We start from the raw sequence: 15413 nt of genomic DNA on the forward strand, positions 1-15413 counted from the left end.
ATCATATTTTAATAAATCGATTAATAGTAAATAATAACGCCAACAATACTTACTAAGCCTTCTCTAACATATAATAAAGCATAATCGAATGGTTAAACCGATCGAGACTTATGCGCGAGACCTCAATATGTAGTACGTGAAAGTGAGAGAGACCGAACTATCGGTCGGCCCGCGCGAGCGAGAGAGACAGCGCAATACGTAATCCCGTATGCAAGAATTAATGAGAATTAAATCGCGAAACAAGCTCAGACCAACTTATCACCCTTGTTATTAATATATATATATATAATTATTAATAAAAATAACAAGGTGAGTTGGAAACACAAAATTTGTAGTCATAAAAAACATGAAATATATTCTTATATACTTTAAGTATATATATATATATATTATCCAAGGAATATCCGTTAGCTTAAGTGCTTTAATTATTCATACAAGCATATGTACTCTAGCTACCTAAATACAATAATTTTCTTTCTTTATTAACGACAAACCTAAAACTATAGGTAAATGCGAATAAAATATGATTTTATATGCGTGAATTAATAAGTCGGTCAGGCGGTCAAGGCTAAGGATGTGCGGTGCGTTATCTACTGACACGCGTCAATGTATCTTATCTCCCTTGATACTTACGGCGTTCATGCATTAGACTTCAGACCAAGGGGACTTAGAAATAATATTCTTTTAAAATCAAGGCGTGAAATAAATTTCGGACAGACCTTTTGCTTTGACCATTAACACGCATGGTTATTAATAAATATATATTGTAATATGTTTTACTAAGTTATTAAGTTGTAAATCGTAGGAGAATACGTTACACATATACATACGAAATTTAAAAGGCGAATTATAAGAACAATATAACCGACAATAAAACATAAATTTAACGACGTAAAAGATATGTCAAAATAAATTAAAAGGATTAGAACATAAAATTGAAATCCAACAAATGTACAATCTTATAAAATTTAGTAAAACATGGTTTAGTACGTACGAATAATCGAGCTAAATTATAAATCTTCTTATATGTGCCAAAGGCTAAGGCTAAGCCGAACGCAGTGCGTTATCGGTTGGCGCGTGCCAATAATCTTATCTTCCACTATGTCTCAACATACGCGCCCGAGTCTAGAGACAAAGAGGACTCGAGAATAATCGAATATTATAAGAAGCACTTTTTATTACGAGCGCAATATACATAAGATTATAAAATTGTTAAAAGAATATATATATATATATATAATCATACGCCAAATGAGCCTGGATGTTTAATAAAAAATTAAGAAGTAATAAGGTTCAAATAAACTCTTATTTTTTTTGACATGAAAATATTAATACACACTAAATTATTATAAAATAAATTTTGATAAGACAATAAAAAACTATAACTATAAAATCTTACAACCAATATATATATATATGTATATATCCTACATAATAAGTAGCAGAGCTACATGAATTGTTGCAAGCAAAATTATTAAATCGTCCTATAAAATAATATAAGAATAAAATTATTCACCAAGAGATAAGCGATCCTCCGAGCTTCATTCAGTACAGTTGTACATGGGCTCATTTAGCGATAAGATAATAGACCCGGCACGACCGCCTGGTATTACGGCCATCCGCTACAACAGAATTAATTCGATATATCGAACCGTAATAATTAGAACACTTCTATACCACCTAATTATTATTAACAATTATTTCTTCTATGTTAAGCGACTATATATATATATATCCACACATATATATATATATATCTATATGTGTATTATAAAATGATTGTAATTATAATAGTTTATGACACCAGAATTTACTAATTATAAAAAATTTATTATAAGCGGAATTTTAAGACAGCTTTTGAACGGAGCATGCTAGAAGAACCGTTCACATTTCTTTCGCATTTCCTAAAGGAGATTTAAGATTCTACATTAGAAAATGTGTACAAATAACGAGAATTCTGGTAGCTAAAAACTATTGTAAAATTTTATAAATTAACAAACCAACGCACGGATAGCCCATTCCCCCTCCACGCAAAAGCGCAACTCCTACGTCACAACATGCGCCAAAAGGAAGGGCAGCTAGAGCAGCAAATAGCAGCCAAGCAACCTACGCTTAGAGCTCCCGTTCCCCTACCACTGACTCCTGGAACAAAGTAGGGATCAGAGGGTACCTCAGGGAGCGCAGCTCAGTCTTCCGTGCATTTGACCCGACGCTCTTGAGACAACATCACCTAGCATCTGACCACCAGCTCTCTACAAGGAAGGAAGCATCTTAGAGCCGTCAAATATTGTACTCGAGAATACTTTAAAATAAAAGTGAATTTCAAATTCAACTTCGGTCTTCTGCCAGTTATTCTTCAACGGCTCCTGACCTCTCTTCAGGGACCTCGCCGAGGCAATCGGTCTCCGACGGAGAGCAGTCATCCTTACACATCAAGAACTTCATCATCTAGTAAGCACATCTTAAACCAATTAAAATTTTCTTTGCTTCCTAGTACTTATTAATAATTAATAACCTACACAGTCGCATGCTACTTGACTGTCATTTTCTATATTTTTAATTCTTACCTTCAACCATTCATATTCCCATATCCATACACACCATTTATTTAAATCATACTTCGAATTGGAAGTCTTTCATGGGACCTATCTCTTTGATAAGACGACTCGATTGACAGTAATTAGTAAGAACCTGCTTCAGCAGGACAAACCTAATTTAAGCACAGTGAAAAGGCAATTATCTTGAAGAACATATTCCAATGATAGAGGTTTCCTTTTGACTTGGTGCTGGTGAGGCAAATAAAAAATTAGCGGCCTCCTGTCACATCGACGTTTGATTAGGCAAAGATACAACTTAAGCTTCAGGATAATTGACAATTATCCTGAAGCTGCGTCACTGATGATGGAAGTTGTCCTTTAATTTTGGAGCTGCCTGACGTAAATCACGTCAGGTTGAATCTAGCCTTGATTTCAAGATACGAGATCCATCCCAGAGATTAGTAACGATACACTGGCTGAGGCTTATATGAAAATTTTATAATATACTGAGCCAGCTGCATTGATAAACTGTCATTTCAATGACATATCCTATAATCCTCTTCTTACTTTATGTCTATACACACAATTTGAAATATAAAGGCATGATTAACAACGAAAATTTATTAATGATTTTCAAATCACAATTTAGTATCCAGAGAGAGAAATAAAATAAACTTATTTAATTATCTACTTTCTCTTTCACTGTGCATATGCGTGTGTGTGACATATTATTCACACGATACTTTCATTTTTGACAGGTGACCCCTTTTTTTTCTTGCGACATCGTAAGTAATAATAATAATTTTCGGGAAAATTAATTGAAATATTATATCATATCGGATTTCGAACCTTTTTCTTATTAATAGATGGTCAACACCCGACGTCCAGATCCCATAACTCGTCGCGAACTCCCTCTGCGAAACGCAGGCGTAGCTCGCCGACAAATATATAGACAACGATTGCTCCGAGATCGTCCCTCCGTTGTACGACAATTATTTGTAGACAGGGATAATATCCCTCCTAATATTGTACACGCCGCCAACGATCGCGAAGATACCCTCTTCGATCTGTCCTTCGCCCCCTTGCCCCCCGAATTTAACCCAGAAATCAGCGACAACGACAATAGCCCAGCGATATCAGCTGGCGAGGAAGCTGAGGAGGAAGACATCACTGAAACAATCCATTCAGACAGCTCAAGCGACGCATCGACAATAATTGTGTTACGTCCCCAGTTCCTCAGGACTGGTCTGGAAGTCTTACTTTCCCAGTTGGACGCAATTAATCTCTCAATTTGTTTTAGGGCAACCTGCTTGGCCGGCTATACCCTGGGACGCCGAGAGATTGAAGGTCTATTGTGCTTGTAGAGAGGATTCAGGAGGGAGTGAGAATAAATATATGTATTTGTAAGCAAAATCTTTATTTATTTTCTTTCTTTATTTATTTCCTTTCTTATTTTCTTCTATCTTTTACAAGCTGGATAAATGGTGGTATTTATTAATTAATTAAATTGAGGTTATTCGAAAATCCTTCGAGTGAGGGGATCGTTGAAATTCAAAGAAGCGGTTGAAATTGCTGATAAAGTATAGTCTGAGAAGAATAAATTGTATTAGTACTATAAATTATCGATCTATGGTAAACTTTGACTCTCGAAAATTACCGACCGTCGGTAATGTAGATTTCTGTTTTATCGACCGATGGTAAGTTAGGTTTCTGTTTTACGGACCGATGGTTAGCGGCACTTTCTGTTTTACCGACCGATGGTAAGTTAGATTTCTGTTTTACCGACCGATGGTTAGCGTCACTTTCTGTTTTACCGACCGATGGTAAGTTAGATTTCTGTTTTACCGACCGATGATTAACGTCACTTTCTGTTTTACCGACCGATGGTAAGTTATCGACCGATGGTAAGTTATCGACCGATGGTAAGTTATCGACTGATGGTAAGTTATCGACCGATGGTAAGTTATCGATCGATGGTAAGTTATCGACCGATGGTAAGTTTTGATTGATGACTATTGGAAAAATTACCAACTGATTGTAAATTAGGATTATCGAGAATTTATTTGTTTGAAATGTTAATGTGTTATCTTGGTTTCCAATAAATTCTTATTTTATTTTGATTCTCTGAAAATCGAAAGAGGATTCGAGGAAAAATCAGGAGTTTGGATACGCTGACAAGGTATCCACCTATCATACGGCTGGCTTAGTATTAACCTCGTAAGGTTAGGTTATAATTGCAAGTAGTGATAATAATTCAAATTGTTATAAACTAAGCCAGTGTATTTTCTCTAAATCCTGGGATGTATCTCGTATTTTGAAGTTAAGGCTAAATTCAATCCAAGATCAAAAGGTCAACTTCTATCATTGGGATAAATCCCTCAAGATAATTGCCTATTAATCGAAAACTGTATTTTCGCCTACTCAAACGTCGATTGACAGGAGGCCGCTTATTTTTTCTATTGCCTCACCAGCTCTAGGTTGAGAAACAACCTCTATCATGGGAATAAATTCCTCAAGATAATTATTTTTCCACCGAGCCAGACTTGGGTTCGACCTGCCGCTGCAGTTTCGCACTCGCTCACTGTCTATCGCGTCGTCTTATCAAAGAGATAAGTCCCAGATAAATTTTCCAATTGGAAATGATATTTACTAAGTTGAATAACTGGATTAAGGAATACGGGTAATCAAAGGTAAGGTTCCCGAATTGTCGCGCACTGTTTCACTGAATTTAGTTGTTAGTAGAAATTAAAGGTTAGATTAATGACAAGTGGCCGGATATTTACCAGTGTCTGAAATGTCCTAGTGTGTGAAGGCTGCTTCCCTTCACTAGGCTGATGAGTGGATGCTGCTTCCTTCCGCTGGATACCGTCTACCTCAGTGACAGTTCGGGATGGAGGTTGCAGTCCAGGAGTTTGATTGAGAAACTCAATGTTCAATAGTCACTGAATTTATTAACTGAATACACGTACAAAATCTCAGAGATATAAGTATTAACACTGTGAATATCGTTGGGCAAAATGCCAGTAGTTGTTAAGTGTTGAAAACGTTGGGCCAAATGCCAAGTTATCACTGTAAATATCGTTGGGCCAAATGCGAGGAGGACCGCTCTGCACGGGTTTATATAGTCCTCAGTCCCAGTTTTGCACACGGTCCCAATAGTAGGAGATGCGCTTCTCCGTGGAGGGAGTCGAGCAGTGATTGGTTCCCTCCTCTGCCTCTGGCTGCGCGCGCCTCGAAAGATGCGTGCGCCTCGAGGGATGTGCCGCGTTGTCAACGGGTGATTGGTTTTCTCTGACGTGATTGTTGCGCAATGATTTGGGATTGGCTCCCGCTGACGTGACGGATGCGCGCGCCTCGGAAGATGCGCGCGCCTCGGCGTGGGCGGCGCGGTTGCTCATTGGTTCCCTTCTCCGGGCTGGTTGCGCGCGCCGCTGGCACGAGCGTGGGGAAGATGCGCGCGCTGCTGGGCGTTGCCGCAGGAATTGGGCGTAGCTTGGGCGTAGTTTAATTTGTAGATGGTGGGACTCTTCAGAATTAGAGTGGGGGTGACGGAGCGGTCAGTATAGAATCGGCTATACTGGTTGCATTGTATTTTGACACATAAGTTTTATAATAATTATTAGACCATCAGAATTTCTTTGCAGTTTTACATGCATATATTTTCTAATGTAGTTTTTAAGCTCTAGCTGTAGAAATGTCAACGGAGTTTCTAGCATGCTCCGTTCGAAAGTTCATTTTTGTCTCTATATATTATTATGGAAAATGCTTTTAAATATTGTTAATAAATTCTGACATCATAATTATTATAATTACAATTATTTTAACATAAGTATTTATGCGGTGGGATATAAGTATATAAAGACTATAAATTATTTCAGTAAATGGTGCAACAATTTTTATTCTTTGCTTTTATTTTTAATATTTATATCTATTAGGTTCTTGAATAAAAATTATTGCATGTACTTAATATTAATGTTTAACAATAAGTTAATTATTTCGTTATGTTGCGCAATGTTCTCTTGAACGGATTTTTTGTGGATTAATATATAAATGGAAATTATTGCATACGCTTAATAACAATAAATTCATTTGTTACTTAATGATAATTAATTATTTCATCATGTTGCGTAATGTTGTGCAATAATATTCGAGCGGAATATTCCATAGTCTTAGTTTGGAATGTGATGATGACTCATAATATCGCATACGGAAAATTATATTTTAAAACTTCGTTTATAAAATTAGTAGTATTGGAGTTTTCATAATTATGTATACATGTGTTGGTCTGACTTTTTATGCTCCTTAAGGGAAAATTGTCATAAGATTTTTATTTATAGTATTTTTCGAGTTAATCTGGAATCAATGATTTTTGATATAATTTAGGCCCCGAAATAATTAGATATACGTGTAGTCGGTGCCGAGACGTGTTCAAAAATATATATATATGTATATAAAGTCTTTTGGTTTTTGATTTGTAAAATTTCTTGTGTATCAGGATTACATATTAATGAAAGAGGTATTCTCTTATATGTCGGTAAAGTTAGTATCATCGCTACCCCAGAGATGGCGCTGCCCTCTGTCGGTAATGTAGGTACGGACAGTCTTCACTGTCGGTAAGGTAGGAAATGACCTTATCCTCAGTCGGTAACGTCGGTAACTGTGTTATCATAGGTCGGTAATTTTTCTGTCGGTAATTTTTGCTCTGTCGGCAAGGTAGAGAACTTCCTTATCAACCGTCGGTAATTTTTCTGTCGGTAATTTTTGCTCTGTCGGTAAGGTAGAAAACTTCCTTATCGACCGTCGGTAATTTTTCTGTCGGTAACTTTTACTCTGTCGGTAAGGTAGAAAACTTCCTTATCGACCGTCGGTAATTTTTCTGTCGGTAACTTTTACTCTGTCGGTAAAGTAGGAATTTATTTTACCTTCCGTCGGTAACTTTTCTGTCGGTAACTTTTACTCTGTCGGTAAAGTAGGAATTTATTTTATCGACTGTCGGTAACTTTTGTGTGGGTGATTTTGCCTATTGTCGGTAAAGTAGGTAATTTTTATGCGGATGATACTATATGTGGGCAAATACTTAAAATTATTTCTATCATTCCTAAGTGAGGACTTAAAATTATTTCTATCATTCCTAAGTGAGGTTATGTTATGTATAGCTAGCTTCTTAACAGAGAAAGATTATTTTCGGAGATATTGACAATATTATATCGCGCGGCGGAATGATATTGATGTACTATAAGTATTGGTGATATTACATTGCGCAGTGAGATTTTATAATAAGAAATATTGGTGATAATAGATAGCGTGATGGAATTTTAATTAACAACATTAATTATATTAACAATAATATGTTACGCGGTGGGATTAAGATTTATATATTCGTAGGCGGAACTACAGTTTAAATATTATAGAGGCAATTTTTGCGTGTTTAAATAAAAATAAAAATTTTGTTGCGGGACGTAACAATTGTCGATTTAAACAATCCTACGAACGGGATCCAGCTAGGACTGCTCCGCGCCTGGGAGCGCAACGGAGAAATCCCTGCGACAAGGGACCAACAAGTCCAGACTTCACCGCCGCCAAGCCCTCCACGAACTCCTGACTCATTCTCAGGCCCTTTTACCCCGAATTCTTCTCCGCTTGCTTTTGGAGAAGCAGATTTTGAGCCCATAGACATCTCTCCGAGCGACGAGAGTTTTACAGACTTTGAGGTAAATCAACTCCTCGACTATTTGAGCAGCGAGGAATTCCTCGATACTATTGTAGACCTATAAAATTAATATAACATTAATATCAACGGAAAATTTATTATTATATCTGCATCTAATGTATATGGATAAGGGAATGAAATAAAAAGAAATAGAAAATTATGATACAAATCCATTTATTTATTTGTCAACCTTGATTTATCTCTAAAAAGAAGCGTTAACAAGATCCTGAATCTCTCGGCGTCCCAGGGTATAGCCGGCCTAGCAGGTTGCCCTGAAAAAGAAATTGAGAGATACAACCTTGTTCGTCCATGCACGGTAAGCCCTGCAGAGTCGTTGAATAAACGCTAAAATAGGACGTAACAAAAGTATACTCGAGTACAATATTTGACTGCTCTAAGATGCTTCCTTCCTTGTAGAGAGCTGGTGGTCAGATGCTAGGTGATGTTGTCTTAAGAGCGTCGGGTCAAATGCACGGAAGACTGAGTTGCGCTTCCTGAGGTACCCTCTGATCCCTACTTTGTTCCAGGAGTCAGTGGTAGGGGAACGGGAGCTCTAAGCGTAGGTTGCTTGGCTGCTATTTGCTGCTCTAGCTGCTCTTCCTTTTGGCGCATGTTGTGACGTAGGAGTTGCGCTTTTGCGTGGAGGGGGAATGGGCTATCCGTGCGTTGGTTTGTTAATTTATAAAATTTTACAATAGTTTTTAGCTACCAGAATTCTCGTTATTTGTATACATTTTCTAATGTAGAATCTTAAATCTCCTTTAGGAAATGCGAAAGAAATGTGAACGGTTCTTCTAGCATGCTCCGTTCAAAAGCTGTCTTAAAATTCCGCTTATAATAAATTTTAAATAATTGTTAATAATAATTAGGTGGTATAGAAGTGTTCTAATTATTACGGTTCGATATATCGAATTAATTCTGTTGTAGCGGATGGCCGTAATACCAGGCGGTCGTGCCGGGTCTATTATCTTATCGCTAAATGAGCCCATGTACAACTGTACTGAATGAAGCTCGGAGGATCGCTTATCTCTTGGTGAATAATTTTATTCTTATATTATTTTATAGGACGATTTAATAATTTTGCTTGCAACAATTCATGTAGCTCTGCTACTTATTATGTAGGATATATACATATACATATATATTGGTTGTAAGATTTTATAGTTATAGTTTTTATTGTCTTATCAAAATTTATTTTATAATAATTTAGTGTGTATTAATATTTTCATGTCAAAAAAAATAAGAGTTTATTTGAACCTTATTACTTCTTAATTTTTTATTAAACATCCAGGCTCATTTGGCGTATGATTATATATATATATATATATATATATATATTCTTTTAACAATTTTATAATCTTATGAATATTGCGCTCGCAATAAAAAGTGCTTCTTATAATATTCGATTATTCTCGAGTCCTCTTTGTCTCTAGACTCGGGCGCGTATGTTGAGACATAGTGAAAGATAAGATTATTGGCACACGCCAACCGATAACGCACTGCGTTCGGCTTAGCCTTAGCCTTTGGCACATATAAGAAGATTTATAATTTAGCTCGATTATTCGTACGTACTAAACCATGTTTTACTAAATTTTATAAGATTGTACATTTGTTGGATTTCAATTTTATGTTCTAATCCTTTTAATTTATTTTGACATATCTTTTACGTCGTTAAATTTATGTTTTATTGTCGGTTATATTGTTCTTATAATTCGCCTTTTAAATTTCGTATGTATATGTGTAACGTATTCTCCTGCGATTTACAACTTAATAACTTAGTAAAACATATTACAATATATATTTATTAATAACCATGCGTGTTAATGGTCAAAGCAAAAGGTCGGTCCGAAATTTATTTCACGCCTTGATTTTAAAAGAATATTATTTTTAAGTCCCCTTGGTCTGAAGTCTAATGCATGAACGCCGTAAGTATCAAGGGAGATAAGATACATTGACGCGTGTCAGTAGATAACGCACCGCACATCCTTAGCCTTGACCGCCTGACCGACTTATTAATTCACGCATATAAAATCATATTTTATTCGCATTTACCTATAGTTTTAGGTTTGTCGTTAATAAAGAAAGAAAATTATTGTATTTAGGTAGCTAGAGTACATATGCTTGTATGAATAATTAAAGCACTTAAGCTAACGGATATTCCTTGGATAATATATATATATATATATATATATATATATATATACTTAAAGTATATAAGAATATATTTCATGTTTTTTATGACTACAAATTTTGTGTGTCCAACTCACCTTGTTATTTTTATTAATAATTATATATATATATATTAATAACAAGGGTGATAAGTTGGTCTGAGCTTGTTTCGCGATTTAATTCTCATTAATTCTTGCATACGGGATTACGTATAGCGCTGTCTCTCTCGCTCGCGCGGGCCGACCGATAGTTCGGTCTCTCTCACTTTCACGTACTACCTATTGAGGTCTCGCGTATAAGTCTCGATCGGTTTAACCATTCGATTATGTTTTATTATATGTTAGAGAAGGCTTAGTAAGTATTGTTGGCGTTATTATTTACTATTAATCGATTTATTAAAATATGATTTTCCTTTATGTAGGTTTTTATATATGTATATATATATACATATAATTGGAAAGGCACAAGCCTATGGGTTTTCCGTAGATAATGGGTGTACGAAGTGAGCCTCTTTTAATTATTCAATAGGGCTGCCACGCAAAACATCTATACGGTAAGTATATTTGTTTATATATATATATATATATGAATTTTTATATTTGTAATTGAGTAATGTATTTTGAATATGAATTCACGTGTAGGTTATTGTTGAAATGTATTTCTAAGGAAATTTTACTAATAAATATATTTTATTTTTCTGTATAGCGTGTTCGTTAGGTGATGAAAATACTGAGACACCCGGTGGACAACCGAGTGAGGCTATGTTTATAGGGTGACTTATTATTCTGCATGCAGAAAGAGTTATGTATAAAAATTTTATTCTTACTGAATTTTTCCTTTTGTAGTTATTATTTAATTTAATATATTTGTTGTTAAAATTGAGTGTATTAATATTTGATTTATCATACTTATTTTACTATTTGATTTTCTTCATTACTATATGATTATACACATCTGTAAAATATTATACCTTTTTAATTACATTAATACATTAGTTTTGATTAACTAAAATTTTTTATAATGATAATAGATTTTGTATAGATTAATGTTTTTATGTATTTTATGTCAAGTTAATTTTTCATACGGCCAAATATTATTGGATTGTTATTTTCAGCTGCTAGGACTTGGAATTCTTGCTACTTATTTATGACGAACTGTCTTATATCGTTAGGAAGAGGATATATATATATATATATATATATATATATATAGGGTTATAAAAAGTGTGTAAGTATGAATTATATTTTAAATGGGTTACTCAATAATTCTTATAGTAACTCTTCTTATACTTTTATTATAATTTTCAGATATCAAGACTCTGAGAAAAATTACTTTCTAATAGTGAATATATGTATATATAGTATTTTAAGCTTTGTGCCGACAAAGTGTCGATTTTTAATAGTTTAAAACGAGCAACAAATTCTTTGAGTTACTTTTCTCTTGTACAAATGAATTTCATCGTTTGCAGATACTTATGATATGTTGGTTCTAATTAAATAATGTAATTTTTACAAAATGTTTTTACACTGTTTTGGAGCACAAAATTAATTTTATAAATTTTCTTTTATTATTGATAATTTTTTTATTAATCTTTTATATTAATATTCCTTCTGTTTAGACTTGCTTTCAGGATATTTGTTGGCATTTTTGCCAACAGGTTATGTCTCGATTCATCCAAATATTAATTTAATTATATTTCTTCCAGGTTTCAAAATTTGCAATAGCCGCATCCCACTTACGGCAGTCCAGTTACATCGTCCATCGAAGTGATCCGTATAGGGCGATAAGATCAATCGTTAAAAGATTTTAGGTAAGTATTATTTTATAATTAAAAGTGTTTTTACTTAGTCTTTAAATAAATTGTTTCTAATATTATTTTATAATTTCCAGGAGAAGGGTTATGTTTTATGAGGTGCTTGATTGGTCCATAAATATTTCTGTATATTATTGTAAAGGGAATTTTATGGGGTTTTACAGTGTAGTAAGTATAGGTACTTATATGAACGTATTTTCCGTTACGATATTTTTGCTCTAACAATATAAATTGCTTGAATTTAAAAATAGAATTTTAAATTGTCTTCTTTTTGACTAAAGGAATTAATTATTATAGTGTTTTATATAACAGTTATGTTCACTTTTCTGTAATTAATTTAAAATGTATAATTATTTTGCATGCATGATTACTGCAGGTGTAATATAGTATATTTTCCTAGATTTTTGGTTACATATATATATTAATAGATATTTGAAATGATAAATTTTCTGCTAACTTTCATATAATGATTTATATGAATTTTGTCGCGAACGCTTTTAACACAGTTTGCATTATTCAAAATAATTTTAATAACACGATTTCAAATCTATTTCTTTCCTGAATAAAGTTGAAATATATTAATTTTATTCGATTAACATATCTCTGTAAATCCAGCTATTCGGTTAGCACTGGTAGTTTACTAGTTTTTTAGTTATATAGGATAACTAGATAATATGAATATCGGCAAATTATATATAATATATATATATAGTGATATGAATTTATAGTGAATATATGTAATATTTAAAAATTATATAAGATGATAAATTCTTGATGTTATACTACAAAGTAATATTTAAAATTTTTGTTGCGGGACGTAACACCTCCCCCCTAATAAGAACAAAATCCACTTGTTTTCGGAGGATTTTGGTCTAGGGAGATTAGATATCTTCATTTAAAGTGTTTAAGCGGTCTCTTAAGTTTGTATATGATGTAGGCATATTTACGTTTTTGGCGTTTTCCTCGTGGCAAGGTCTCATCGTCCTTGGAGGTTTGGCTGGAGGAAGTTGTTGAGTGATTACTTCCGGAGGCGCAGTGGGATCGATGTTGGAGGTTTGAAGGTTCGTTCCCCTGCCAGGTGATTGATCGTCTCGGTTATCATCTCCAGATTTCTTAGAAGATTCTCGTGCCAGATGGAGTAGCAGGTTTGCAAGAGAGCTCCACAGGGCTCCGATTAAATGAAGGCTGCAACCATATACAGTATGGAGAGCGTATCCATGGATGACTGTGTCGATAACAAGCTTGACTAAGCGGATGATCATGAAGATTCCGACAAGTCCTGCTGTGGCTGATCCAAAGTTTATGAATCCTTTCCAGATCCGTGAGGCTGTGCTTTCGACAATTTTATTTAGAGAATTTTCATCCAGCAAATTATATACTGAGATTCCTTCAGTGTTCATGGAGTGGCCAGTTAGTCCTCTAGCAACGGCATTGAGTAAAGCTGGCTTTTCGGCTGGGAACATAATATGATTTCTTAGCTTTTCTATGTCCTTTTCGGAGTAGATTCCACTGGTAGCTAAGGATCCCGGAGTGAGGTATCTCCAGGTTAGAGCAGCCATAGGTTTTAGCTGTTGAGGTGGCAGCTGTCTAACCTGAATACTAGGGGTGAGTTGGACCCATGTATCCTCAATTCTGTACAGCGTAGGAAGTTCTACACTGCATTCTCTTTCGTTACCGATTTTGGTGATGATTCTTGACTTGGGTGTAAGAAAGAGAATGATTGCGCACCGTGACAGGAAGTTCAGCATAACATTCCTCCGTTTTTCTGACCATTACTTGAACAGGGATACATTTGACTACTTGTACAGCTTCTCCTGTGGTAACAGCCATATATCCTGGTCCTTTCATTAATCGATAGGCAAATTCATCTGGTTGGAGTGTAGCGAAAGACAAGGCATTGGTAATCACTTGTCTTTCTAGTTCACATTTTTGCAAGATGACATTATTGTAAAGAGAAGTCATCTGTTGTTTGACGTGTTTTTCTATATACACGAACTTGGAGTTCATGTATGTAAAGATGTCAAGATTGTTGACTGGGATGATTCCTCGATTAGCGAAGGTATTTCCTGGTTTTGCTTCCAGGATAAATAATTTCGGATGCTCGGTGCGTAAGAGAGTGTATCCGCATAGAGGCAATTCTGTAGTTTTCATTAAAGCGAAGGTGATTTCTTGTGTTACTAGGCTGTAGATGACTGGAGCGTTGACATCAGAGTGATCTTCGGAAATTTTATTTGCAGGTCCTTCGTAAAGAACATCGTATTGTTGGAAATTACAAGTAGTAGTGGGTATTGGTTTCCAATAAGTATACCCATCGTCAGCGTCTAGGCAAAAGCTGTCAATGAGATCACATATAGTTCCAGATTTTAGTTTGATCTTCCCAGTGTTTAACTGTATGGGAACATAGGAAGATCTTAATGATATTTTTACAGCTGCTTGGACGACTACATCGTCCCATGTTCCATATGGATCATTGTATTGTGCTCCTTTGCAATATCCATCGACTTGTATACGGCCTACAAGAGTGATACTCCGATAGGTCGTCTGATTTGCTTTTATGCCGGCGACAAGATTGTTGTCTCCGAGTTTGATGGTTCCGTCTTGAAACATTCTCAAACATTGGGTGTATCCAGTCTCGTGTACATAATCGGCTCTTCCATTGTGAACAGCAGAGATATGTGAATGCATGCCGCAATGGTATATATTCCTGGATATTTCCACTTTACATTGTATGACTTCCGTATAGCTGTAGTCGGACAATTGCAATAGTTGAATATGAACATCGGTGGTATTGGGTTTTCGTATGTTCAAGTCACATTCGCCAACATCAAGTAAAGAGACAGCGGTGATATTGAGGTGTTGTCCTCTGCAATCGAATCCGATAAGAGCAGCGGTTTCGCATAAGAAGGTTATTAGGACTAAAGGCGTCATGGTGGTCTGAAATAATGATGATTTCAGTATATGTGGTAGCAGTATATATATATATTATGTTATATGATTACTTGAATGATCAATACAATTTTATGGATATTTAATAGTGAATAATTGTCGCTTAGCATATTGTGATTATAGTATAATTGTATAGACATATATATATAAGTGTATATATTTCCATGCAAAAAAAAAATTCTATATTTAAAAATTTGAATACATAATAGGTATCTTTATAGCATTGTTTTTAATATAT

The 15413-nt window shown here is 34.9% G+C and overlaps 1 pseudogene; it reads right to left on the minus strand.

Moving 5' to 3' along the window:
- Positions 1 to 13110: 13110 nt before the first annotated feature.
- On the minus strand, positions 13111 to 15157 carry LOC145976352 (uncharacterized; annotated as a pseudogene).
- Between the last annotated feature and the right edge of the window lie 256 nt (positions 15158 to 15413).

The sequence above is a fragment of the Camponotus vicinus genome, unplaced genomic scaffold, assembly GCF_025532165.1.
Source record: "Camponotus vicinus isolate PSW18456_S1 unplaced genomic scaffold, iyCamVici1.0 SCAF_8, whole genome shotgun sequence".
Lineage (NCBI taxonomy): Eukaryota > Metazoa > Arthropoda > Insecta > Hymenoptera > Formicidae > Camponotus > Camponotus vicinus.